Here is a 27,436-nt window from a genome sequence, read left to right on the forward strand (position 1 = left end):
GAGGCTCTAGGGGATAACTCACTCCCTTGCCTTTCCCGGCTTCTACAGGCCTCCTGAAGGCCTTGGCTCGTGCCCCCTTCCTCCATCTTTAAAGAGCAGTAGCCAGTTGAATCTTTCACGTCAAATCACTCAGACTCTCCCTTTCCTGCCTTTCTCTTTCACTTATAAGGACTGCTGTGAGTACACCGGGCCCACCCAGATAATCCAGGATCGTCTCCCCATCTCAAAAAGCTTAAATTTAAGCACATCTGCAAAGTCCCTTTTGTCATGTAAGGTGACATATTCCAGGTCCCGTGGTTTAGGATGTGGACATCTTTTGGGGGCCATTATTCTACCTATCAAACACCCCCTCCCTCACCAGGCCTCTGTGGTGAATGCCAGTGTCCCCACAGAGGTGGACAGATGGGGCTTACCCTCGAAGGGAGCAAGGTGCCCATCCCGTGGGAAGAAGAGCATATCAACAGTTAATTAAGATCGAGTGATTCTTGTAATAGTAACAATAACAATACATCAGCATTTACCTCACAGTCACTCCGTGCCAGACACTGGCAGATGGCTTTCCATGAATCATGCTCTTCTCACACCAACTCCGTGATGTAAATTCAACTATTATCACCAGTGTACAGATGAGGAAACTGAGGCCCTGAGTGCCTTCTGTGTTCTCATCAGCCCAGAGCACAGTCCTTTGCAGGGGCCTTCCTGATCTTTTGGGATCCTCCTCCTCCTTGTTTTTTTTTGTAAGTATGGTTTTTGGTGAGGAAGATTGGCCCTGAGCTAATATCTGTTGCCAATCTTCCTCTTTTTTTTTCTCCCCAAAGCCCCAATACATAGTTGTAAGTCCTTCTAGTTCTTCTATGTGGGATGCCACCACAGCGTGGCTTGATGAGCAGTGTGTAGGTCCGCACCCAGGATCCAAACCGGCAAACCCTGGGCCACCAAAGTGGAGTGCCCAAACTTAACCACTACTCCACTGGGCCAGCCCCCGCCTCCTTGTTACTGGGCCCAGTATCTTCATCTTACTGTGGCCCCTGCTCTGAGCCCTCAGCCTGGCTGTCACCCAACCACATGGAGCAACCCTTGCACTTCCCATTCTGGATGTCTATGGTCCAGAGTGAGTCCAGGCCCAAATCTGAACTTCCTGCTAAGTCAACGTGGACTTTTCCTCTCATTCAGGGAAGCCTGACTGAAGCCTTGGTCTCATGGTGAGGTCTTGGTGTCACCAGGCACAGCTCAGCCGTGGACTGTCTACATTACAGCAACACCTGTCTTTGCCAGCAGGGAGCGTCTCATCTCCAAGGCCAAGAAGGCTTCAGAGAAGACAGAGGAGGGACAGAGGCTTAAAATTCACACCTGAGAAGGTACAGGCCTCTGGGTGCATGAGCTCCAGGCCTGAGTGTCCCTCGGAGCCTCCCTCTCTGCGTGTGGACAGCTGGGGACAGCCGGGGGCCAGCTCTGCCTCATCCTCCTGGAGGACCCTGGTCTTAGTGCTGTATAGAGTCTTCTGTAGCTGGCCTTTTCCCCCCACCTGCTCTTCTTCCTCTTACCGGAAGCTCATTTTCATGGTTAAAGAGAAGTTTTCATATTTTTAATCTTCTTTTTTCTCATTGAAAGTTTGCATTGTATACCTTTTTTCCCCACAAGATGGACTGGCTCTGTGGCCTGGACCCAGGGGCAGGTTAGGCCACAGCTCGGCCTGTCCCGAGGGCTTTGCCCTCGATCCTGAAGGCACTGGGGGCAGCTCCAACAGAGCCTGGGTGTTAGGAAAAGGCCGCTAAATTCTCATTTAGATCCTGGCCAGCTGCCAGCTCTGCCTCCACCCAGTCCCCTCCCAGGGCCTGAATGCTGGGTCTAGAACCCCTAGCTGGAGAGAGTAGATGCACCAGGGCTGCTGGTCTGGAGGAGACACGGCAGGGAGGGCCCCTCAGAGGAGGAGGCAGCAGAGAAACTCCGTACGGCGTCACGGGATATACGGCTGTGGGGTGAGGTTTGGCCCACCCACAACCTGCCCACTGATCTGCGTGGGGCTGCAGGCCCAGCTCCTGCCCTCTCTGGGCCTCACTCTCCTCACCCGCACAATGGGCACAATTACACTCCCAGCGTGCAAGGGATGCTCATGAATGGAGGGGGATCTGAAGCAATGAGAAGCAGATTTGGCCAAGAGGAGGAGGAGCTGCTCAGAGTCGGTGGGGAAGTACTGACTTGAGCCGCCTCAGCTATGGCCTCGGGCTGCTTTCTTGGAAGTACTCAGGGCAGTCAGGCAGGTGGGGGAGCTCTGAGATCAGAACCCTGGGCCAGGGACCAGTTGAGGTCCTCTCTGTAGTGCTCTGTGATGGCTGGCTGTCTGTGTCACAGGCTCCAGGTTTGTCCTCATCTCTGCCCTCAGGGAGCCCTGAGATGAGCTCAGTGCCCCATCTGCTGTCGTTAGAGCCGTGAGTCATCATCTTAACACCCCCGGTGAGCACTAGCGTCGCTTATCCAAATTGGGGCTCAGATGTTTTGAAGTGATTTCAATGACATGTCACACTTATTATAGCCGGAGTTTATTTAGTCATTCTTCTACTGGATGGTTAGGTTTACTAACCATTTGCTTGATTTACTTTTTTGCTACCCTAAACTAGCTGTAGTGAGCATTCTTCAACATACAGGTAAACCTGGGAGAGATACACGAATATTCTTATAGTAAAACTATTTGTAATAGCAAAAAACTGGAAACGACTCGATTAAACATCAACAGGAAATGCATAAATAAATTGTGTTCTATTGACACCATGGAATACTACACAGCTATGAGATGAAATGAACTAAACCACACACAGACAAAATATTAACTGAAAGAAGTCAGATACAGAGAGGACGTGCTATGGGATTCCCTTTATATATAAGCTCAAAAGCAAACAAAACTACCATTGAGGCATATATACACCTGTGTTACATACAGTTTTACAGAAAGCAAGGATTCCCACCTACTTGATTGACAAAATTTTTAAAAATTTAATTTTAAAAATTATCATACCATAAAATTGGCTTTGGAGGTTCTGTGAATGTTAACACACGTATAGATTCATGTAACCACCACCACATTCATGATACACGACTGTTCCATCACCTTACGGCATCCTCTTGTGCTGCCCCTTTCTAGTCATGCCCTCACACACAAATACGGTCAATTGATATTTTACAAAAGTCTGTCTATCCCTTTGCCAATACCACACTGTCTTGATAACTGTTTGTTGTTAGTGCCATCAAGTCGATTCCAACTCCTAGTGACCTAGTACGGCGGAGTAGAACTCTGCCCGGTCTTTTTGCGCCATCCTCTCACTTTCTGTGCTGTATCGGACAATAGTCCACTGCCATTCATAGGGTTTTCATGGCCAATCTTTTTGGAAGTGGGTGGCCAGGTCCTTCTTCCTAGTCTGTGTTAGTCTGGAAGCTCCATTGAAACCTGTCCACCACGGGTGACCCTGCTGGTATTTGAAATATGATGGCACAGCTTTCAGCATCACAGCAACAGGCAGCCGCCACAGTATAGCGACCAACAGACAGGTGGTGTGGTTCCTAGACCAGAAACAAACCCGGCCGTAGCAGTGAGTGCGCCCAATCTTAACCATTAGACTGCCAGGGCTGGCTTTGATTACTGTAGCTTTACAGCAATTCTTAAAATCCGAGTTAGTCCTCCAATTTTGTTCTTCCTTTTCAAAATTATTTTGACAATTCTAGTTCCTTTGTTTTTCCGCATACGTTTTAGAATCGATTAGTCTGTATCCACAGAAACACTCTGCTGGGATTTTGACTGGAATTACATTAAATCTGTAGATCAATTTGGGGACAACTGACACGTTAACTATATTGAATCTGTCAACCCATGAACATAGTGTCTCTTCATTTATTTAGGTCTTCTTTTATTTCTTTCATCAGCTTCTTATGGCTTTCAACATCCACAGATCCTGCACATGTTTTGTTGGATTTTTTGAGGAGCTACTGTAAAATAGTATTGTGTGTATGTGTGTTTCAAATTTTGGTTTTCTTTGTTCTATTGCTGGTGTTTCGAAATATGCTTGATTTTTGTGTGTTGAACTTGTATTCTGCTATGTTGCTAAACTCACTTATCAGTTCGAGTATCTTTTAACATAAATTCTGTGGATTTTTCTGCAGAGAACCATGTCATCTGAGAATCGGAGTGGTTTTATTTCTTCCTTCCCAATCTGCAAGCCGTTGATGTCTTTTTCTTGCTTCGCTGAACTGGCTAGGACTTCCAATACAGTGTTAAATAATAAGGATGAGAGCAGACATTCTTGCCTCATTCCCGATCTCAGGGAGGAAGCGGTGCGTATCTAATGAGCTGCCCTGGTAGACAACACTGCACACATGTTATCACGATTCATTGCTAGAGGAATGAATTGTGTGACTCCACTGGGAAAGGACTCTTTGAAGCTTGCACTGCTCTCCTCTGGACTTCACCCCATGCACTTTTTTCCCTTTGCTGATTTTTCTTAGTATTCTTAAGTTGCAATAAATTTTAGCCATGAGTATAGCCACATGCTGAGTTCTGTGAATCCTCTTTACAAATAACTGAACCTGGGGTGGTCTTGGGGAATCCCAACACAAGTGCACACACATTTTAGATTATTACGTATTCTTGGTGAATTTTTATCAGTTTGTAATATCTCTCTTTATGCCTGGTAATTTTTGTTCTGTAGTTTGTCAGATATCAGTGGAGTCACTTGAGCTTTCTTTTTATTAGTGTTTATCTGGTATATCTTTTTCCATCCTTTTATTTTAACCTACCTATATCATTATATTTGAAGTTAGTTTATTTTATATAGCATATAGTTGGGTCATCTTGCCTTTTTTTAAAGAAAAAAATCCATCTTTACAATCTTTCACTTTTACTTGCATTTAATGTAATTACTAGTATGGATTTATGTGTATCATTTGTTTTCTGTTTCTTTCCTCTGTTTTTTGTCTCTCTGCTTTCTTGCTTTCCTTTGGGTTATTTGAACATCTTTTAGTATTCTTTTTAAATTTATCTATTGTGCTTTTGACTGTATCTCTTTGTATGCTTTTTAAAGTGATTCGTCTGGGAACTAAAATATGCATACTTAAATCTTCATTGACTACTCAGAGTCAGTATTTTTACCATTTCCCATGGAAGTAGAAACCTTACCACCATATAGGTCCCTTTAGTCTCCCCTCTCTTTATGTTATAGTTATCTTATATATCACATCCACATACAGTGAAACCCCATGAGACAGTTTTAATTTTTGCTTTCAATCCTCAAATATACTTTAATTAATTCAAATTAAAGGAGAAGAATAGTCTATTATATCTGAGCAAATATTTACCCTTTTCTGCTGCTTTTCCTTCATTCCTGATGTCCAAGTTTCCTTTTGGTGTCATTTTTCTTCTGTCTGAAGAATTTCAATTGCATTCTTTTAGATCTGCTAACAATACATTCTCTTTGTTTTCCTTCATCTGTGAATGTCTTTTTTACACGTTCATTCCTGAAGGATACTTTGCTGAATGTAGAATTCTGGGTTGACAGTTATTTTCTTTCAGCACTTTAAAAATGTTGAGACACTTCCTACTGGCCTCCGTGATTTCTGATGAGAATTCTGCAGTCATTTGATTCATTGTTCCTCTATAAGTAATGCATCCTTCTTCTCTGGCTGCTTTCAAGATTATTTTTCTTCTTCTTCTTCTTTTTTGGTGAGGAAGATTGGCCCTGAGCTAACATCTATGCTGATCCTCTTCTATTTTTTTTTCTATGTGGGATGCTGCCATAGCATGGCTTGATGAGCAGTGTGTAGGTCTGTGCCCAGGATCTGAACCTGTGAACTTCAGGCTGCCCAAGCGGAGTGGGTGAACTTAACCACTATGCCACTGTGCCAGCCCAAGATTTTTTCTATGTCTTCAGTTTTCAGCAGTTTCATTATGATATGTCTAGGCACGGATTTTTTGGGGGAGTCTATCCTATTTGGTGTTTGCTGAGCTTCTTGAATCTGTAGGTTTATGTCTTTTGCCAAATTTGTGAAGTTTCCAGTGATTATTGCTTCAAAAAATATATTTTTAATCACTATACTTTTTCACTTTTTCTTCTGTTTCTGATGGTAAAAATTATGAGTGTTTTAGTATTTTCCCCTAAGTCCTTGAGATTCTGTTCATTTTTATTTCAATCTCTTTTTCTCTGAGTTGCTTGGATTGAATAATTTCTATTGCTCTATCTTCAAGTTCACTATTTTCTCGTCTCCATTCTACTACTGAACTCATCTGGTGAAGTTTTTATTTTATCATATTTTTTTACTTCTAAAATTTCCATTTGTTTCTTATTTAAATATTCTCTATTTTTTTTGGTGCCAAGACTCTATTTTTATGTTTATTTCAAAAGTGTTCATGGGGCTGGCCAGTGGCTGAGTGGTTGGGTTCCCACCCTCCGCTTCCGCAGCCCAGGATTTGGATCCTGGGCAACGACATGGCACCACTCATTAGGCCATGTTGAAGCGGCGTCCCACATGCCACAACTAGAAGGGCCCACAACTAAAATATACAACTATGTACTGGGGGCATTTGGGCAGAAAAAAGCAGGAAAAAAAAAAAGAAGATTGGCAACAGTTAGCTCAGGTGCCAATCTTTAAAAAAAATTAAAAAAAATGCTTGCTGAAGCATTTTTACAATAGTTGCTCTAAAGACTTAGATAATCCCAACACCTGTCTTCTCTGCGTTGGTGTGCATTGGTTGTCTTTCCCATGTGAGTTGAGATGTTCCTGGTTCTTCATATTCTGAGTAATTTTGAATTGTATGCTGGACATCTTGAATATTAGGTATGGACTCTTGGTCTTGTGTAAATCCTATGGAGTGTGTTGCCATTTCTGTTTTAGGAGGCATTCTCTTCACATGCAGCCACCATAGCTCTTGTCGTCGTGGCGGGGTCAGGACAAGGGAGGAAGGTGGGCCGTGGACGGGAAGGGGTCAGATGGAGTGGGGTGAGTCTTTTGGGGGCATTACTGGAGGTATCTGGGTCCTGGGGGCACCAGGAACTGCCAACACAGGACAGACTCGAGAGTCCTCAGGGGGGCCCGGGTGAGGGTCGGAGAACCCAGCCCGCCGGGCACAGGCGGACGCAATGCGCATGCCCGGTGCCGCGCTTTCCCAGCAGCCCTCAGCGTCCGGGGCGCGTAACGGTCGGGGCGCCGGGCTGTGCGGGTTAGTCTTGCGGTCGTGCTTCTTTCCTGTTGGCTGAGGCTCAGTCCGTAGGTCCACGGAGCAGTCCTTCCAGGAGTCTAACCATGAGTGAGTGTGAGGAGGGAGCCAGCGGGCTTCGGCAGGTCGGGGCGGCGTGGTTCCTGGCCCGGAGGAGGAAGGTCCTCGAGGTCGTCGTCCTTGTCCTCACAGGCATCGATCGCAGCCGCCATGACCTTTGTTGTGGCGGTGCCGGGACGGGACGAGGGAGGACGGTGGGCCGCGGAGGGGGGGTGGGTCCGAGGAAGACGGGGTGAGTCCTGGGGGCAGCTGGGACTGCCGACAGAGCACGGACTCCGGAGTCCTCAGTGGGGCCCTGGAGACTGGGCGGGGAATCCAGCCCGCCAAGCACACGCGGGACGCAGTGCGCATGACCAGTGCTGTGCCTTCGTATCGGCTGTCAGCGTTGGGGCTGCATAACCTTCTGGGCGCTGAGCTGTGCAGGTCGTGTCTTAAGTCGTGTGGGTTCTGTTTTGTTGGCTGAGACTGTCGGTAGGTCTGGAGATGAGTCCTCTTGGGAGTTTAAGTGTGAGTGAGTGTGAGGAGGGAGCCAGTGGGCTTTGGAAGATCTGGGTGGCGCGATGTGTGGTCCCCGAGGAGGAAGGCCTTCAAGGCCCTAGTCCTCCCGGGCATCGCAGCCGCCATGACCCTTGTCGTCGTAGTGGGCCAGGACAAGGCAGGACGGTGGGGCTGAGGATGGGACAGGGTCAGGTGGAGAGGGGGTGAGTCGTGGGGGCGTTACTGGAGGTATCTGGGTCCTGGGGGCACCAGGAACTGTTCATAGAGGACAGACTCGAGAGTCCTCAGGGGGGCCCGGGTGAGGGTCGGAGAACCCAGCCCGCCGGGCACAGGCGGACGCAACGCGCATGCCTGGTGCCGCGCTTTCCCAGCAGCCCTCAGCGTCCGGGGTGCGTAACGTTCCAGGCGCCGGGCTGTGCGGGTTCGTCTTGCGGTCGTGCTTCTTTCCTGTTGGCTGAGGCTCAGTCGGTAGGTCCGCGGAGCAGTCCTTCCAGGAGTCTAACCGTGAGTGAGTGTGAGGAGGGAGCCAGCGGGCTTCGGCAGGTCGGGGCGGCGTGGTTCCTGGCCCGGAGGAGGAAGGTCCTCGAGGTCGTCGTCCTTGTCCTCACAGGCATCGCAGCCGCCATGACCCTTGTCGTAGTGGTGCTGGGACGAGGGAGGACGGTGGGCCGCGGAAGGGGGGTCTCCGAGGAAGACGAGGTGAATCCAGGGGGCAGCCGGGACTGCCGACAGAGCACGGACTCCGGAGTCCTCGTGGGGCCTGGGCAGTGGGCGGGTTGGTAAATCTCCCGGTGCCAGCTGGTCTACTCTGCCCTTGGAGCGCGAAAACCGCCGCAGCCCGTATGGGAAGGCTTGAGACTTTCCCTGTGTTCCAACCGAACTTGGTGGAAGGGGGAAGAGTGGGCCTAGGAAATGGGAGTGTGACCAAAGCAGTGGTCACTCAGGTTGTCACTTTCCAGCGATGTTTTCCTAAATGTCTTCGCGGTGGGGAATCCAGTTGGGAAACCAAACCTCTTCAGAAATGTACTCCTGTCTTTTATCACGTGCCTTGAGGTGATTTCTTTGTTAGCTTGGTCATGACATGAACAGTTGGCTTTGCAAGCTGCCAGATTTAGTGTGATTGGAAAGCATGCCCATTTAAATTACCTTAAGACTTATTTTGTTGTTGTTATGTTTGTTTTTAAAAAAATTAATGAGGTCCCATTGGTTTACCTTGAGAGTTACTTTGAAAATATTTTCAATATTAAGAAAAAGTACACATCACCATTTGCCCACAGAAGTGGTCAAATATAGGTCTCCTCTTAAGTGCATTTTCCAAATCACAATATTCTGTTTTCAGTGTGGAATATGAGTGGGCGAATAACATTAACATTCCAACCTAGAGGAAGAAGAGATGATCAAGAATCTTCCCCGCTAGTTGGGCCTGTGGTTGTAAGTACTTTTACGTTTGATGCTTTTTATTAGTAGAAATTTATTTTTGTGCCAATGTTGTTGAACTCGTATAGATACACTGATAAAGGGTCTTCCATACCGATAAGGAACATTGATCCAGGAGAGTTACATTCTGGTATTGTCTGGATGGATGTTGTCATGTTCCTGGGCAGTACACCTGACGACGTCCTTCTCATGCTTGTTAACCATCGATTGCACACATCCATCCAAATGTAAATTAAAATAGCTTCCAAAGTCCTTGTGGGTAACTCTTTTCTTGGAGCAGCCTTTCTGTGGGAAGAGTAACTTCATTAGGAGTAAGTAATTGAATAGTTTTGGGGAAATCTCTTTAGATTTGCTTATGATCAAATATATCTGTGTATTCTGTATATTTATATTATTGACATGTATTGGTAACAAAATTTTTTTTAAACAAAACTTGTTATTTGCACACCCCCCCCCCCAGACCCAGCAGCCCGGTGATGTGCGACCTCAAGAAGAGGAACCACTAACTGAGAGTCAGGATGTTGCACCTGATCATGAGAAGGAAGATGAAGGCGCACTTGTGGTTCAAGGTGAAGGGAAAGGCAAGAAGAGCGCCTCTTGCATGTTTATGTGGGCGTGTTCATGCATTATGTTATACCAGTAACAAGAGGAAAGAAAACAATAGAAAGGGATCTCAAACATGGCCTGCAAATTGGCTGGAAAAGTAAACGGAGTGTACTTTGCAGCTTAGGGCAATACTGCATTGTAAGGAATTTCTCCCATTTTATAAATGAGCAAATTGAGGCTCAAGGATTGTATTTCTCAAAGAGCACTTGACTGTTGATTACAAAATCTGTATTTCATTCCAAAGTTTGTGTCTGCCTACCACCTATGTTGCTGTAAAAAAATGTGAATGATTTTACTTAAAATGCTTAAGACTCAATTGTCTGTACTGTAAGGGAGCTCGGTACTGGCCCAGAGGTAAATACAGTACAGCGGAGCAGGATGGAGACTCCAGAAAAGAGCTCAGTGAATGATAGGCACTGTTTCCTTTGATTGATATTGTGATGTGTAAGTTTGGTAAAAGCTGACTAATTCAGGATACTGGCATATAGGTAGCTGGCTTAGTATTATTTTTTAAGTGGCTTTTAAAAGGTGGGTAAATCATTCTATGGTTAGAAAAATCAAAAAGTGAATTTCCTAATATTAACATGAGACATAAATTATTTCTCCCAGATATATAGAGTATTTTGAAGCAAAATATTTACATAACTCAGGCCACTGTTAAAGGTTTCTGGAATATGACTGACAACAATGCCCATTCATGTGTTTCCACCCCACTTCCTTTATTCTCACTGTAAGACAATATATTTGCGATTGTTCACAAACAATTTTGCTGTTATTTTTGGTGCTTTGTTCTACATGGGATTCATTTATGGAACTTTACACTTAGGGCCTCTGGCTCTAAATAGAACTTTCTGGTTACCCCAGTAGGGGACAGGTGTCACACTATAAGATTTATCATAGGCCTGCAAATCCACTCAGCTAATCTTTCAGAAAATTGCATTTTAATTGTAATTGAAATCCTATCCATGCTGTAGACTTCATAGATAGCTGATGCTCACTGCTGTTTGTACCCTATGGCAAAATACAGGAATTATACATGTATTATGGTTTATCCTTATATTGTCATTTAAAATAAAGGTTTCATAATACAGGAAAACAAATATGGCGTCCATTCCTAGTTCCTGCTTATGCTGCAAAAATAACTCCTTATTGAACTGTACACTTAAAAATGGTTAAGATGGCGAATTTTATGTTCTGTGTTGTTAAACCACAATTAAAAATAACTCCTGTCTTCCTGAAGTACAATGTAGTTGTCATATATTCTTTTTAATTTTTACTTTATATTTCCAAAACAAAAAATTTACAGAAGTTACAAGAATAGTACAATTAATGCATATACTTTTCACCTAGATTCACTTATTAATAGTTTGTACCATATTGGTTTCATATCCTCTTCCCTCCCTCCCCATATACACACTTAGCGATATGTTTACTGTTATTAACGCTGAATCATTTAGATGAAGTTTCAGTATATCCTAAGAACAAAGAAAAAGTCATTCTCTTGGCTAACCACTGTACAATTATCAAAATCATGAAATTTGACAATGAGAAAATGCATTCATTTAATATGTAGTGTGTATTCAAATTTCCTCAATTGTCCCGATAATTTCCTTCATAGAATTTTTTTTGATCCAGAGTCCAGTCTAGGATCATGCATTGCATTTAGTTGTCATGTCTATTTAGTCTCCTTTAATCTGGACTAGTTCTTTTATTTTTCTTTGTCATTCATGGTACATTTCTGAAGAGGATGGACCAGTTGGTCTGGGAAATGTTTATCAATTTGGGCTTTTTCCTGTATTTTTTTGAGTTTTTTTTCACTCGGCATTTATAGGTGTCTACTCATGCCATGTAACATGCTAAGTACTCGTGAGAGACATGATTTCAACCTTCGGTTTACAGTCTAGTTAGACTCAAACAAATAACTAATAAGTAAAATCACAAGTACAATACACGTAAGTACACAGGGAGCGCCTGTGTTGTCTGAGGGCAGTCTTGGGAAAGGAAGAGGGTACTAGAATCCTGCTTTCCTAGTTTCTGGTAATAGACTCCAGAAATAATGCTCTTGCGATTCTTATGCATCACATTTATTACTACACAGCCTAAAACTTTTATTTAATAACACTGAGGGAATGGATATTATCACTTCCTTATTCATATCTCATGTTTTACTTCTTAAATTAATAAGCTTTTTATTTGCAAGGGCTTGCCCTGGAAACTAGTCAATAGGAACTGGCTCAGCCAAAGACTGGGCGTGAGCGTGGTGACGGTCCTGATGTCAAGGGAAAGAAACTCCCAAATCCAGAGCCCATGAAAATGCCGGAAGCAGGTGTGTTATCCATTAAGTGTGCAAATTGTAGAGTGTCTATTTTTCCACAATACTTTATTTTTAATAATATGGAAGTATGATTACTCCTACTATAACAGCAGAGTTCACATTTAAAGATGATTTCAAATGTACTTCAGACCTTAAATGCCTGACTTATAGACTAACAGGTATAGAAACAAATTGGGTCAAAGATATATTGAATTATAAAATAGGAAAGCATGTTCTTAATTTTAAGTATAGGTCCTTTAATCAACAGCTAATCATTTTCAGATACTCTTATAGAGATCTTCTTTTAACAAATACATAATGCGTTTGTGACACACATCAGTTTGTGTGAAATAGCTGAGGCCCTGAAGTAGGTTCTGGGACCAGCTCTAATATAATTTGTGTGACTCTGGACAAATCTCTTAACGTCTAAACCCGTCTTTGCTCTTATAAAAATGGTGAATTCAAATCAGATATTTAAAAATTATTTTAATGATTTTTGCGTACTCTGGTTCTGTTGAATAGAGTACAAAGATAATTTGCTTTGTGTGATTTGTTTCTCATAAATCATCAGAGCCTGGCCTGAGTCAAATTACAATATCTGAATTGAGGTTTCATGACTACTAAGAAAATGAACAAACACTCTGCTTGATGTTTGTTTTTCTGTCCAGAGTCCCGAGTGCCTGTTGTCAGACTCTGTCAGATTCTGAATTCTCTTGCCCTTAAAGAACAATTGCATTTTAAATCCTTTCCCCAATGAAGCCTCAAATGACTGAATAATAAAATGGCAAGACGTAGTCTAGTTTCTGGTTTCTGTGGCTGATCAAGTAGAGAGAGTGCGTAGTCACTGATGCTCAAGGCGGCTGTGAGTAGGATGCCCATGCCAAGCACACGCCCTGTCCCCGCTGTTGGTCTTAAGGAGCCACTGTTCCTAATCAAAATGTGGACACGGTGATACCATCACCTCTCATCATATCAAAAGTGGCATCTTAGAAGTTTCTGCCTTGAGACATCTAGTGATAAGATTTGAAGTTCGAAGACCATAACCTTAATAATTCCCGAGTAATCAACTTAAGTATGTTTTACATATGTGTTTTCCCAGTTGCTGACTATTAATTACAAAGAGCTTTTTTTTTTTTTTAAAGATTGGCACCTCAGCTAACATCTGTTGCCAATCTTTTTCTTTTTTTTTCTTCTCCCCAAAGCCTTAGTACACAGTTGTATATTCTGGTTCTGCTGTGTGGGATGCCACCTCAGCATGGCTTGATGAGCGGGGCTAGGTCCGTGCCCAGGATCCGAACCTGCGAACCCCAGGCTGCTGAAGTGGAGCACGTGAACTTAACCAGTCGGCCATGGGCCTGGCCCCAATTGGAAGAGCTTCTGAATTTCAAGGAAGCACTTGATGTTTAGGGAAGAAATTACCTTGCATTAGTCTTCTAAAGTTTTTTACTGTACATGGCTGGACCATTCTATTAGACTATTGACATTAAGAGAGAGTTTTCAGATTACTTCCAGGAACCTATTGGACATGGCTAGAATGTACTCATAGGAAGATCATAGCCTTAAATACGTATGTTATTAAAAAAAGATAAATTACGTGAGCATCTAATATAAAAAAATAATAAAAAGCAACAAAAAAGAAAAAGATTCTTTTTTTTTTAAAATATTTTTTACCTTTTTCTCCCCAAAGCCCCCTGGTACATAGTTGTATATTCTTCATTGTGGGTCCTTCTAGTTGTGGCATGTGGGACGCTGCCTCAGCGTGGTCTGATGAGCAGTGCCATGTCCGCACCCAGGATTTGAACCAACGAAACACTGGGCCACCTGCAGTGGAGTGCACGAACTTAACCACTCGGCCACGGGGCCAGCCCTGAGATTCTTAATAAAAGATATATATGAATCATTGGGAGAAGGAAAAATAATCCAACTAATAAATAGATCAAAGAGATAGCTCTTTGAGAAAATATTTATGAATAGAGGATCTACTAGTTTACATAATCTTGAAGAAAATAAAGGTCAAGTATATATAATAAGGAATATGAACAAGACACTAATAGATATTGAGTATGTTATATAATTATATATATTTATCTGTGTATTTGGCTTTCCAAGTTTTTTTCTTTCTTTCTTTTTCTCCCCCCACTGTCCTTCCTTTTTCTTTTTTGGCCAGACTGTGAGAAATGGTACTATTTCTCCTTGACAATTTGATGTTACCTTTGATGGTAATGGCTTAAAACTAGTGTGACCGTATAATTTATTGTACAAACTGGAACGGTTTTCAGTGTGTAGTGAGTCACTATTCATAAGTACAGCAGGAGTCTAGTTGAAAACAGGGACAAATGCTTGCCCTGCTTATAAGGGCTAAACTAGCTCAAAGAAACAGTTTTGCACTTTTCCACACTAGGAGCCAAAACAAACGTAATGCCAGCCTTTCTGTTTATTTCACTCAAGCAATTCCAAATGTGATATTACTGTTGTAGATATCCTACATGTATTCAGAATATTTTTTCAAATCAAGATATTTAAATGATTCTTTTGAAAGGTTTCTTTCGTTTCTTAGTTTTTTCATTTGTTGTTTGGGTGGATTTTTACTAAAAGTATAAAGAATTTTTGCTTTCTCCTTAAAACTACCTCTGAATAGATGCATTCATTGGGTTTAACCTGTTCTGAACTTGAGCAGTCTCTGTTTCTTTGCACCACTAGAGAGCGGTGTGTTTAACAGATTTTGTTAGTGTGCCTCAGAGTCTCGCTTCAAAGGCTCTGCAGACGTTTGACTGGATATAAGCCGAAGGGTCACCCTTAGGGTTCTGCTTTTAGTCCATTCTATAAAACTAAGACTGTCGCGTCCTTTGTACGCCTTTAGTGTCATCTAAATAAAGTTCTAAGTAATGTTCCCCACTGTTATGTTTGTCTTACAGGTGAGGGGCAACCACAGGTTTAAAGGACGACAAGCTGAAACCACACAGGCTGTTCTTGCGTTGGAAATTTGACTGTTAAAATTCTCTCAATAAAGTTTGCAATTTTGTCCAAAGAAGTCTTGCACATCTTTTGTTAAGTTTATTCCTAGGTATTTGATGCTATTGGAAATTGTATCTTCTTCTGAAATTTTATATTTTGTTTGAGCTAGTATAGAGAGATGTAATTTTTGCATGTTGCTTTTTCTATCCAGCAACCTTGCTAAATTTATGCTTAATTCCAAAAGTTTATCTTTAGATCCTTTTCATCTTTCAACATATATAGTCATACCATCTTTGAATAATAATAACAATTTTGTTCCTGCCATTTTAAACATTATATCTTTTATTTCCTTTTCTCATTTTACGGCATTGGGCAGACGCACCCAGTACAATGTTGAATAGAACTGGTGATAGTGGACATCCTTGTCTTAGCCCTGATCAGAAATGGGAAATCGTCCACATTTCACTGTGATGTTTACTGTCCCTTTTTGTAGATACACTTAATCAGAGTAAAGTCATTCTATTCCTAGTTTTCTGAGAGTATTCATCTTGAATGTATGTGGAATTACATCAGACACTTATGGTACATTTATTGAGATGATCATAAGATTTTTTCCTCTATTAATCTGTTAATGTGGTGAATTACATTGATAAGTTTCTGTGTTTAAGCCAACTTTAAATTCCTAAAGCTAACACAATTTGGTCATGAGTAATCTATGTCCTAATAATTTGTTTAGGATTTTTATGTATGTCCTGATGGGTGACCTTAGTCTGTACTTTTATTTCATGTACTCTCTTTCTTGGATTTTTTTATCAAGATTACACTAGCTTCAGAAAATGAATTGGTATGTAGAAGCTCTTTTTCTATTCTCTGGAACTTATGTCTCTGTAGGGCTCTGAGGAATGTAGGGCTAGGCTTTCCGATGTTCAGCCATGTCTAGATTGTGTCTCTTTCTTTTACTATGGGACCCTACTTAACGGGCGGTGACTGAAGGGGAAGCTCCAGGTTCCCATCTCTTCATACTTTGTGAGGCGCCCATCTTCCCTGCCAGGTACCGCTAATGATGCTATCACTCTGAAAGCTACCTGCTCCTGTCTCTGCGCTGACATTAGTCTTCTATACACAGAAAGTTAAAAGTCATGGCTCTGTTAACTTGCCTAGATAGTTTTGATCTGTGCTGTGTGGTTGTAAATGGCTGACCAACCCTGGAGCTGTATGCATACAGTTATGACAATAGCTCCATTTATCGGGTTTTTAATCTAATGATAACAGAAATTATTATAAAAACTCACATTTATAGAGTGTGTACTGTTAACCACTTCTTTGTGTTAGATTCTGTACATGTCTGACCTCAAATCCTCACAAAGAGGATAAGTCAGAGTTTCCACAAAATTGACAGTCTCACTCTAGTGAGAAGCAGATTTGAGGATTCAAGTTCTAAGTTCAAAACCCTTGCTCTTTTCTCAGAATAAAAGCTCCTAAAAGGGTTGGCTACGGAAGAACTGATGGTGTATGTGATGACTTTAGTTGTAATTTGATGTTTTTATAAAATTATATATATAATTGTTTGACTTAAAAGGTTTTGTTCTTCCCTCGAAGAGAGGGTTTCCCAGTATGTGGCACACAGACCTCACGTGGTGTTCCAGGTGAAATCATTGATACAAAAACAAACATTTACAAACAATAGGCTTATCCTCTCATGCTACAGAAAAATGTAACTAGAATACTAAATCTATTTGGGACAGTTTATGGGGAGACAGAGAAAAGAACTTCTGCCGCAAGCGTCATGGCAAAATGCCACAACTCCCCTGCAAACACGCCTGTTCTTCAAAGTTCTTCAGAGGTGGGGAGGGAGCAGCCACAAATCTCTTTATTTCCTCTATAGATTCCTCCATTGGCCTGACAGTCACAGACCTCACTCAAAGCCCCGCAACTGCTTGAGTCTAGCCTTATACCCCTGTTACTATACAAAATGGCAGCAAGTTACATCTCTGAGCCCTCATTTGTATCTTCACACGCCAAAAAACAGTTCTGAAAAAAAGGCCCTACTCAGAATCCAGCCTGGTTAAGGAGTGGCAGGGTATTATAAACGGTAATTATTTCTCCTTCTTACAGGGGTTTAAAAATATTTCCTAGCCCCGAAGGACTGAAAAATCTTTGGTTCAAATAACAAGTGAGACTAAATGTAGGGTATCCTAATTTGCCACAAAATATGTGCGAAGTCCCTAGGCTGTAGAGCTGGCTGAAAGGATTAGAACCTATGCAGAAGAGGAAAAGGAACCAGGGCAACCTGCTGAGGCAAAATGCCTTGCTCCTACCTACTCTGTCTCCTTACAGGCCATGGCATGGAATAGCCATAGGCCTCAATCCTGGCTCTGACACAGACAGACTGTGTGATGGTGGGAAAGGTGTCTACATCCTTTGGGTCTGTTTCCCCATTTCTAAAATAGGACTTACAATATTTACACTAAATGATTGCTATGAAGAATAAGTGAGATGACATACTGGTACATACGGTGTTTGCCATGGGGATACGATATATCACACTGGTGGGACAGACAGACACATAGATAGAAGAGCAGTTGAAGTGCAAAGGAGGAGCACAGGGAAGGGGCCTAGATAAAAAAAGCAGTGAGTGAGATGACCACAAAGCAGGAGGAAAACAAGGAGAGGAGACTTGTGAAGGTGAAAGAGGTCAACTGGGCCTTCCCATGTGCACTGATCACTGGGCTCACACACTCGATTTTGTTGATGTAAGGCTGGGTGACATCTATGCCTCACACTCACAACTAAAATAACCAGATTGGCAGTGTTGCATTTATTCACAAAGTATTTATTGATAGCCTTGTCTGTTTATCAGCCCTTTGTATATGGGAAGACTTTAGTGAATTAGCCAGCGCAGCCCCTAACTGAGGGCTGACCTGAGAAAGTAGCAGTAACCAAGATTCATTATAAATATAAAAGTAGGCAATACACTGCTACTAGATGCTTCTGGAAACAGTGTGGGGTAAAGGGCACAAGCTCCCTGTGCCAGAGAGCCCCAAGACCATCCTCAGGCCTGATGATCTGCTAGGACTCACAGGATTCAGAAGCTGTTATACTCATGGTTTGGTTTATTACAGTGAAAGGATGCACATTAGAATCAGCAAAGGGAAAAGGCGCATGGGGTGAAGTCCAGGAGAGACCAGGTGCAAGACTTCTTTCCTGGGTGTCCCTTCCCAGTAGAGTTGCATGGGTACATGCTTATATATTCTCCCAGCAATGATGTGCGACAACACGTGAAGTATTGCCAACCAGGGCAGCTCATCTGAGCCTTGGTGTCCACGGTTTTTATTAGGAGTCAGTCACATAGGCATGCTGAGCTTGTGTGACTGGCCTCAGCTACTCAGACCCCATCCCCCAGAGCAGAAACAGACATTCACCGTAAATCACATTGTTAGGATAAACTTACCTGGTACCACTGGTACAGCATGGCCTAAGGCATGAAGCATGCAAAAACTCCTATTGGGCAAAATATTCCAAGGGCTCAGAGGTTATCTCTTAGGGAGCCTGCCAAGGGCCAGTCCTGGAGATGGCTTTTCTTTGGAATGTGCAGAATTTGAGCAACCCAGGCCTGCTGAGTTAGCTCTGTCCTACGCAACCCCCTCTAAGAGAACAGAAGTTTGCAAAGAGAGATTTCCTATGATCTCTTATTTACAATGTATTATTTCCAGTAAACAAAATGATGGTTTAATAATGGTGTAGGGAGGAAAAATATATTTTTCCTCTATCCTTCTAAGTTCTTGGCTAGGGCCCCTGTAACAAAAGACGGATTAGCAAGAGAAAAGCATACAAATTTATTTAATCTAATGAGTTTCATTTGTTTGGGTTTTTTTTGTGAAGAATATTGGCCTTGAGCTAACATTTTTTGCCAGTCTTCCTCTATTTTTTGTATGTGGGACGCTGCCACAGCATGGCTTGATGAGCAGTGTGTAGGTCCACGCCTGGGATCTGAACCCACAAACCCTGGGCCGCCAAAGTGGAGCACATGAACTTAACCACTGCCTCACCAGGCTGGCCACTTAATATAATAAGTTTTATCTGACTCAAAGAAGTAGTTAAACCTGAGCATTTTATGCTAGATTTGATGAAGAGTGGAAAGTCATGGAAAAATGTGATAGAACAGAAAGGGTATGAGCCAAGTATAGTAAGCTAGGGGGAACAGCAAGGCCTGTTCCTTCGGATTCCTGTCAGTGTCCCTGTGTCTTCAGAGACAAGGATGCTCCTTTCCTCTGGGTGTAAGGAGGGCACCTCTCACACGAGGGTCTTACAACCTGCTTCAGGGAAAGGTCAGAAAGTCCTGTTTGCACCTGCCATTTCTCAAATACCTTCAGCTTGAAATATTCAATATGCTAAGGTGCCATATTTTGAGGTAGCATGTCCTGAACTCCATCATTGGCTATACTTGATTAAGTGAGTAGCATGTGTCATCATCACTCAGACAAACAAAACAAAACAAAAAACCAAACCCAAATCCCAAACCGCAAAAACCTTGTCTAAGCACCTGCTGAGAATCAGTCTCCTTGCTCTGTGCTAGGCAGGCTCTGAGGACACAGGAATGATTCATGCAGGATATAAGTTCTCAAAGAGCTCAGTGTTAATGAGCAGAGAACCATCCAGAAGATAGTGACAGAACAGGTGTGATGAGAGCCATGGCAGTGGAGAGCCAGGGGACACTCGGAACACAGAGGATAGCCTGTAGCCCAGGTGGTCAGGAAAGGATTCCCCCAGGGGAAGTTGTATGTTCTAGATGCTGCTTCATTATAAATACATTTCAATCCCTCTATTATTATTCCTCTTTCATTAAAAAAGCTCACTGCTCAATTATCCTCATTTTATAGATGAAGTAATTGAGGATAAGAGAAGTATCTTATTCAAGGTCAAATCACTAGTCCTTGGTGTGGCTAGTTTTCAACCCAGGACCCTTAGAACCCCTGTGTACTTCTCATTACAACCATGTTTTTGCTTTTATTATTGTCTTATGCCTTAATTCAAGTTCACCATAAATACTTTCTCTTGCTCTGCTTGTCTCATAAGTTATTTTTCTTTAATTAATCTGGAGTTTTCTTTTTTTGCAGCTTTATTGCCAAACTGCCAAAATATCTTTCAAAGTGGCTATACAATTTTACATCCCTACCAGCAGTGTGTGAGGGTTCTAGTTGCTCCACATCCTCACCAACACTTGGGGTGGCCAGTCTCTTTAATTGCAGCCATTCTGATAGGTGCATACTGATGTCTCCTTGAGGTTTTACTTTGCATTTCAACATGTTGAGCATATTCTCATGTGCTAAATTTCATCCATATATATTCTTCTCTGATCAAATTTCTTGTACATGTTTTATTGGATGGTTTGTCTTCTTTTTTCTTTTTAGGATTTATTATTTATTTTTATTTATTTATTTTTTTGGTATTCTGAAATTTTACAATAATATACCTATGTCTATGTCTTTATTCATTTGTGCTGGATACTCATGCCCTTCGTTTTTTAGGAGCATCCTTGCATTATTTCTTTGATAATTTTCTCTCCTTTTTTTCTGTTCTCAGTATCTGGAAATTTTCTTAATCTGATCCTAGACCACCTTTATTAAGACTTTAATCTTTTAAATTGTTTCACTACTTTTGTCTATTTATTCAACTTTCTGGAAGATTTGCTCAACTTGCTTTTTCAGGTCTTCCATTGAATGCTTTTTATTAACTACCTGATTTTAAAGAGAAATTTCTGAGAGATTTTTAGAAGTCTACTTTTCTTTCACTTCAATAACAACTTTTAAAAGATAAAAAGCAAAAAAAAAAAATCCACTTTTGTACTTTTTCTTAATGGATGCCTGGAATATAAACATACAGCTTAACCAATCAACTCTCCTTGTTGAGTTCTGATACAATATTATGACAACTTCTTACAAAATATTGGAAACTCATTCTTTCCCTCCCCAGTGGAAGGGTTTACGGAGCACTGGAGTTGTATGTTGCCCATAGACTTACAAGTCTTGACATCCCCCCAACATGACAATAATAACTTAAATGTTTTTGAAAAGGACAAAAGACAGCCTATGGGGAGCAGGAATTCTTAAGTTGTCTCAACTTTAATTGGAATGTTTTCACTGAGCTAATCTGAATTCATGGCAAGCTGAAACCAGGGAAAACTGGCTGATTTCTGTTATTCTCTCCAAGACACTTGATGACTGTCTTTGATTCAGAAATTTAGGTGAGGAGGCACTCAAAGGGAAGACAGAAAATACAGGCAATGAAGAAAGGAGAAAAGATTTTTTTTTCTTATAGAAATAGATAAATCCCTAATGTCCAGTCTGTTTAGTCTTGAGTCTCCTCATTAAAAGTATTTGGAAATCTCTTTTTATTGCTTAGGCCTTGGATCACAGAACTTTGTCAGGAGCTATGTGACTGGGTTTTCCCTCTCAGCCAAGGCACCTAGGGGAAGAGATATTTATTTAGGCCCTGGGTAAGGCACATAGTTGCACAGATTGGTCTATGTCACAGGGATATAGGCAATTACCTGCCTTCTCTGGGCCTGAGTGTCCTCATTGGTGACAGGGCTAACAGGGTTTTCTTCCCAGGGGCCTAGTGAGGATTAAGTGAGATGGCACTTAAGAAGTGCTTGGGATAAGCCACAAAAAAGAAGGAAATCCTGCCATTTGCAACAACATGAATGGACCTAGAGGGCATTATACTAAGTGAAATAAGTCAGACAGAGAAAGACAAATACTGTATGATCTCACTTATATGTGGAATCTCAAAAAACAAACTCATAGAAACAGAGAACAGACTGGTGGCTGCTGGAAGCAGGGGGTGTTCCTAAAAACCATCCAACTACATTATCTTCAATTTGCTTCTTTATATCAGGGAGAAGATTTCCAACTAAAACGGAGGTGGAGTTTGGGGGCTGGGGGATGAGTGAAGGGGGTCAAAAGGCACAAACTTCCAATTATAAAATAAATAAGTCATGGAGATGTAATGAACAACATGGTGACTATAGTTAACAATACTGTATTGTGTATTCGAAAGTCACTAAGAGAGTAGATCTTAAAAGTTCTCATCACAAGAAAAACATTGTAACTATGTGAGATGATGGATGTTAACTAAACCTATTGTGGTAGTCATTTAACAATAACATGCATATATCAAATCATTATGTTGTACACTTTAAACATATACAATAAACATATACAATGTTATATACTAATTATATCTCAACAAAGCTGGAAAATAAAGAAGTGGTTAGGATACCTCAAATCAGATAGATCTAGGATTACCTAAAACAAAGTTACTCTTTAAATTTAAAATTTGAAATTTCATAACATTTTTACCATATCTCATCAAATCTGAGATGCTATAGATTGTGTGTCACACTATTATTTTAGGTAACCCTGAAGAAAGAAAAGATGCTGCTAATTAAACTATGACCTGCTACCCTCTCATCTCAGTGATTGTAAGATGCATTCCTGGAGTGATGTCAGCATCATGGTGGAATGAGCTGTTCCCTTAGGTTCTCCCCGCTAAGATACAGTGAAAAGGATATTCATTAACCAACAGAGGACGTCCACACAACACAATAGACACCTGAGAGATCCACACACCCATATGTCTGAAGGTGGGGGTGTTGGACTCCCTGGGAGGCAGTGGAAGGAGGCAAGTGGATCTTCTCCCCCCTTTTCCAGCAGTAGTTATCTAGGGTGTGGGACCTCACACAGTGGCTGGCACATGACTCTGAAAGGAGAGAGGGGAGAAGGTAGCCCTCCACAGGATCGTTTTTGCTCCCAGAATTGCTTCCCAGCCCATGGGAACACACCACACACAGGTGGCTAAACCACCAAGGGGGCTCCCCCACCAAGCTGAGCAGGCCAGGTGGGCTGCCAGTGACTGCAGAGTGGGAGCTTGGGCAGGAAAGAAAGTGCCCCCTATTCCCCCATCCCACCTGGTGTGCCAGCTCGGCCAGTTGCCCAGGGCAGGGAATCTCTGCCAGATTGCCTGTGCCTGTGTGTGTGAAGTAACAGTGGCCAGATGTCGAAAGCCCTATTGGCACAACTTCCACCGGATGGGCACAACTGCCAAGAGTCATGGTGGGCTCAGAAAACATAGCTCCTGCTTCCCCAGTGGTGTCAGGTGGAATCTCTGACCAGATACTACCACTATGCACTGGCAAAGGTCCACCCCATAAAACAGTATGAAGAACTACATCAACACTCCAGACCAGAAGGAAAATGACAAGTACCCAGAAACCACTCCTGAAGTCACAGAAATTTACAATCTAAATGACAGAGACTTCAAAATAGTTATAAAGAAACTCAATGAGTTACAAGAAAACTCAGAAAGACAGTTCAATGAACTCAGGAATAAAATTAATGAACAGAGGGAATCCTTCAAAAGACAGATTGAACTCTAAAAAAAGAAAAAGAAAAACCAAACAGAAATGTTGGAGATGAAGACCACAATTAATGAGATAAAAAAAAATCTAGAATCCTTAAAAAACAGAGCTGACAATATAGAGGACAGTATTTGTAATTTAGAGGACAGAAATACAGAAATGCTTCAGGTGGAGGAGAGAGAACTAAAGACTAGAAAGAAATGAAGAAATTCTCCAAGAAATATCTGACTCAATTAGGAAATGCAACATAAGGATTATAGGTATTCCAGAGGAAGAAGTGAGGGAGACAAGAGCAGAGAGCTTGTTCAAAGATATAAGAGCTGAGAACTTCCTAAACCTGGGGATGGACCTCGAATTACATGTAAATTAAGCTAATAAAACTCCTAATTACTTCAGTGTAAAAAGACCTTCTCCAAGGCATACATTAGTAAAACTGGCAAGAGTCAATGACAAAGAAAAAATATTAAGGGCAGCAAGGCAGAAGAAAATAACCTACAAAGGAACTCCTATCAGGCTTTCAGCAGATTTCTCAGCAGAAAATTTGCAGGCTAAGAGAGGGAGGAATTATATGTCCAAAATTCTGAAAGACAAAAACTTTCAGCCATGAATATTCTATCCAGTGAAACTATCCTTCAGATACAATGGAGAAACAAAAACTTCCCCAGATAAACAAAAGCTGAGGGAGTTCATTGCCACAAGACCCTCCCCCCAACACACAAGAAATGATCAAGAAGGCCTTCATACCTGAAAAAACAGAAAGGACTTACAAGGCCTTGAGCACGCAGATACACAGACAAAATCAGAAAATTGCCTCTCTCTATCAGAACAGGTTAGCAAAAAATTATAACATCAAAGATAAAAGGAAAGAAAGCATAAAAAATAACTATAATCACTTCATTTTAACCACAAACTCACAACACAAAATGGAATAAGTTGTGACAACAATAATCTAGATGAGGAAGAGGAAAGGGATGGAACTTGCTTAGGCTAAGGAGATAAGAGGCTATGAGAAAATGGACTATCTCATCTACGAGATCTTTTATACAAACCTCACAGTAACCACTAAACACAAAATCAGAACAGAGATACAAATGATAAATTAAGAGAAAACTGAGAAAACCATCATAGAAAATCACCAAACTGAAATGGCCCTTGGAAATACACAGGGCGAGAAACAAGGGAAATACAGAAACAACTGGGAAATAAGAGATAAAATGGCAGCATTATGCCCTCATATATCAATAATCACTCTAAATGTAAACAGATTGAATTCTCCAATCAAAAGACACAGAGTGGATGGATGGATTAAAAAACAAAACCCAACAATATGCTGCCTCCAGCAAACACATCTCAGCTCTAAAGACAAACACAGGCTCAGAGTGAAGTGATGGAAGATGATACTCCAGGCTAACGGCAAGCAAAAGAAAGCAGGTGTTGCCGTACTTATATCAGAGAAAGTAGACTTAAAGATAAAAAAGGCAATGAGAGACAGAGAGGGGCAGTATATAATGATAAAAGGGACACTCCACCAAGAGGATGTAACACATAAATATATATGCACCTAACACAGGAGCACCAAAGTACATAAAGCAACTATTAACAGACCCAAAAGGAGAAATTAACAGCAACACAATAATAGTAGGGGATCCCATCACCCCACTGACATCAATGGATAGATCATCCAGACAGAAAGTCAACAAGGAAATAGTGGAATTAAACGAAAAACTAGACCAGATGGACTTCATAGATATATATAGAGAGCACTCCATCCAAAATCAGCAGAACACACATTCTTCTCAAGTGCACATGGAATATTCTCAAAGGTAGACATATGTTGGGAAACAAGGCAAGCCTCAATAAATTTAAGAAGATTGAAATCGTATCAAGCATCTTTTCCAACCACAATGCTATGAAACTAGAAATCAACTGCAAGAAAAAAGCTGGGAAAGTGACAAATATGTGGAGACTAAACAACATGCTACCAAAAAACCAATGGATCATTGAAGAAATTAAAGGAGGAATCAAACAATATCTGGAGACAAATGAAAATGAAAATACACCATACCAACTCATATGGGAGGTAGCAAAAGTGGTCCTAAGAGAGAAATTCATAGTAATACAGGCTCACCTTAAGAAACAAGAAAAATCTCAAATAAGTAATCTTAAACTACACCTAACAGAACTAGAAAAAGAAGAACAAACAAAGCCCAAAGTCAGCAGAAGGAGGGAAATAATAAAAATTAGAGCAGAAATAAATGAAATTGAAACAATAAAAAAAAAAACAGTAGAAGGGATAAATGAAACTAAGAGCTCCCAAAACTGAATCAAGAAGAAATAGAGAATCTGAACAGACTAATCACAAGTAAAGAGATTGAAACAGTAATCAAAAATCTCCCAAAAAACAAAAGTCCAGGACCACATGGCCTCTCTGGAGAATTCTACCAAACATTCAAAGAAGACTTAATATCTATCCTTCTCAAACTATTCCAAAAAATTGAAGAAGATAGAACACTTTCTAACTCATTCCACAAGACCAGTATCACCCTAACGCCAAAGCCAGAGAAGGACAACACAGAGATGGAAAATTACAGGCCAATGTTACTGATGAACATAGATGCAATAATCCTCAACAAAATATTGGCAAGCCTAATACAGCAATACATTAAGAGGATCATATACCACGATCAAGTGAGATTTATCCCAGCAATGCAGGAATGGTTCAACATCTGCAAATCAGTCAATGTGATACACCACATTAACAAAAGGAAGAATAAAAACCACATGATCATCTCAATAGATGTAGAGAAAGCATTTGACAAGATCCAACATTCATTTATGATAAAAACTCTCAATAAAATGGGTATAGAAAGAAAGTAGAAAGTATGACAAACCCACAGCCAATGTCATACTTAATGGTGAAAAACTAAAAGCCAACCCTCTGAGAACAGGAACAAGACAATGGTGCCCACCCTCACCACTGGTATTCAACATAGTACTGGAGGTTTTGGCCAGAGCAATTAGGCAAGAAAAAGAAATAAAAGGGATCCTAATGGCAAGGAAGAAGTGAAACTCTCACTGCTTGCAGATGACATGATTCTCTCTATATAGAAAACCCTAAAGAATCCACCAGAAAACTATTAGAAATAATCGACAACTACAGTAAAGTTGCAGGGTACAAAATCAACTTACAAAAATCAGTTGCAATTCTATATTCTAATAACAAGCTAACAGAAAGAGAAGTCAAGAATACAATCCCATTTACAACTGCAACGAAAAGAATAAAATATCTAGGAATAAATTTAATTAAGGAGGTGAAAGACCTATACGTTGAAAACTATAAGACATTATTGAAAGAAATCGAGGATGACATAAAGAAATGGAAAGATAGTCCATGCACACGGATTGGAAGAATAAACATAGTTAAAATGCCCATACTACCCAAAGCAATCTACAGATTCAATGCAATCCCAGTCAGAATCCCAATGACATTCTTCACAGAAATAGAACAAAGAATCCTAAAATCCATATGGAGCAACAAAAGATCCCGAATAGCTAAAGGAATCCTGAAAATCACAATCCCTGACTTCCAAATATACTACAAAGCTATAGTAATCAAAACAGTATGGTACTGATACAAAAACAGGCACACAGATCAATGGAACAGAATTGAAAGCCCAGAAATAAACCACACATCTATGGACAGCTAATCTTCAACAGGAGCCAAGAACATACAATGGAGAAAGGAAAGTCTCTTCAATAAACGATCTTGGGAAAACTGGACAGCCACATGCAAAAGAATGAAAGTAGACCATTATCTTATATACCATACACAAAAATTAACTCAAAATGGATTAAAGACTTGAAGGTAAGACGTGAAACCATAAAACTCCTAGAAGAAAATACAGGCAGCACACTCTTTGACTTCAGTCTTAGTAGCATCTTTTCGAAT

General features: G+C 41.3%; 1 long non-coding RNA gene across 2 annotated transcripts in view; it reads left to right on the top strand.

The window, feature by feature from the left end:
* Positions 1 to 7,159: 7,159 nt before the first annotated feature.
* LOC139081152 (uncharacterized) overlaps positions 7,160 to 27,436 on the top strand; it is a 182,884-nt gene continuing 162,607 nt past the window's right edge. The window contains exon 1 of one of the 2 annotated variants that reach the window (XR_011536213.1): positions 7,160 to 7,248. This is a non-coding gene — a long non-coding RNA (uncharacterized lncRNA). Of the gene's footprint in view, positions 7,249 to 8,124; positions 8,225 to 27,436 lie in introns of those variants that run through there. The other variant, XR_011536209.1, reaches the window with a different exon arrangement.

This window comes from Equus przewalskii, chromosome X (assembly GCF_037783145.1).
Source record: "Equus przewalskii isolate Varuska chromosome X, EquPr2, whole genome shotgun sequence".
In the NCBI taxonomy this organism is placed as follows: Eukaryota; Metazoa; Chordata; class Mammalia; order Perissodactyla; family Equidae; genus Equus; species Equus przewalskii.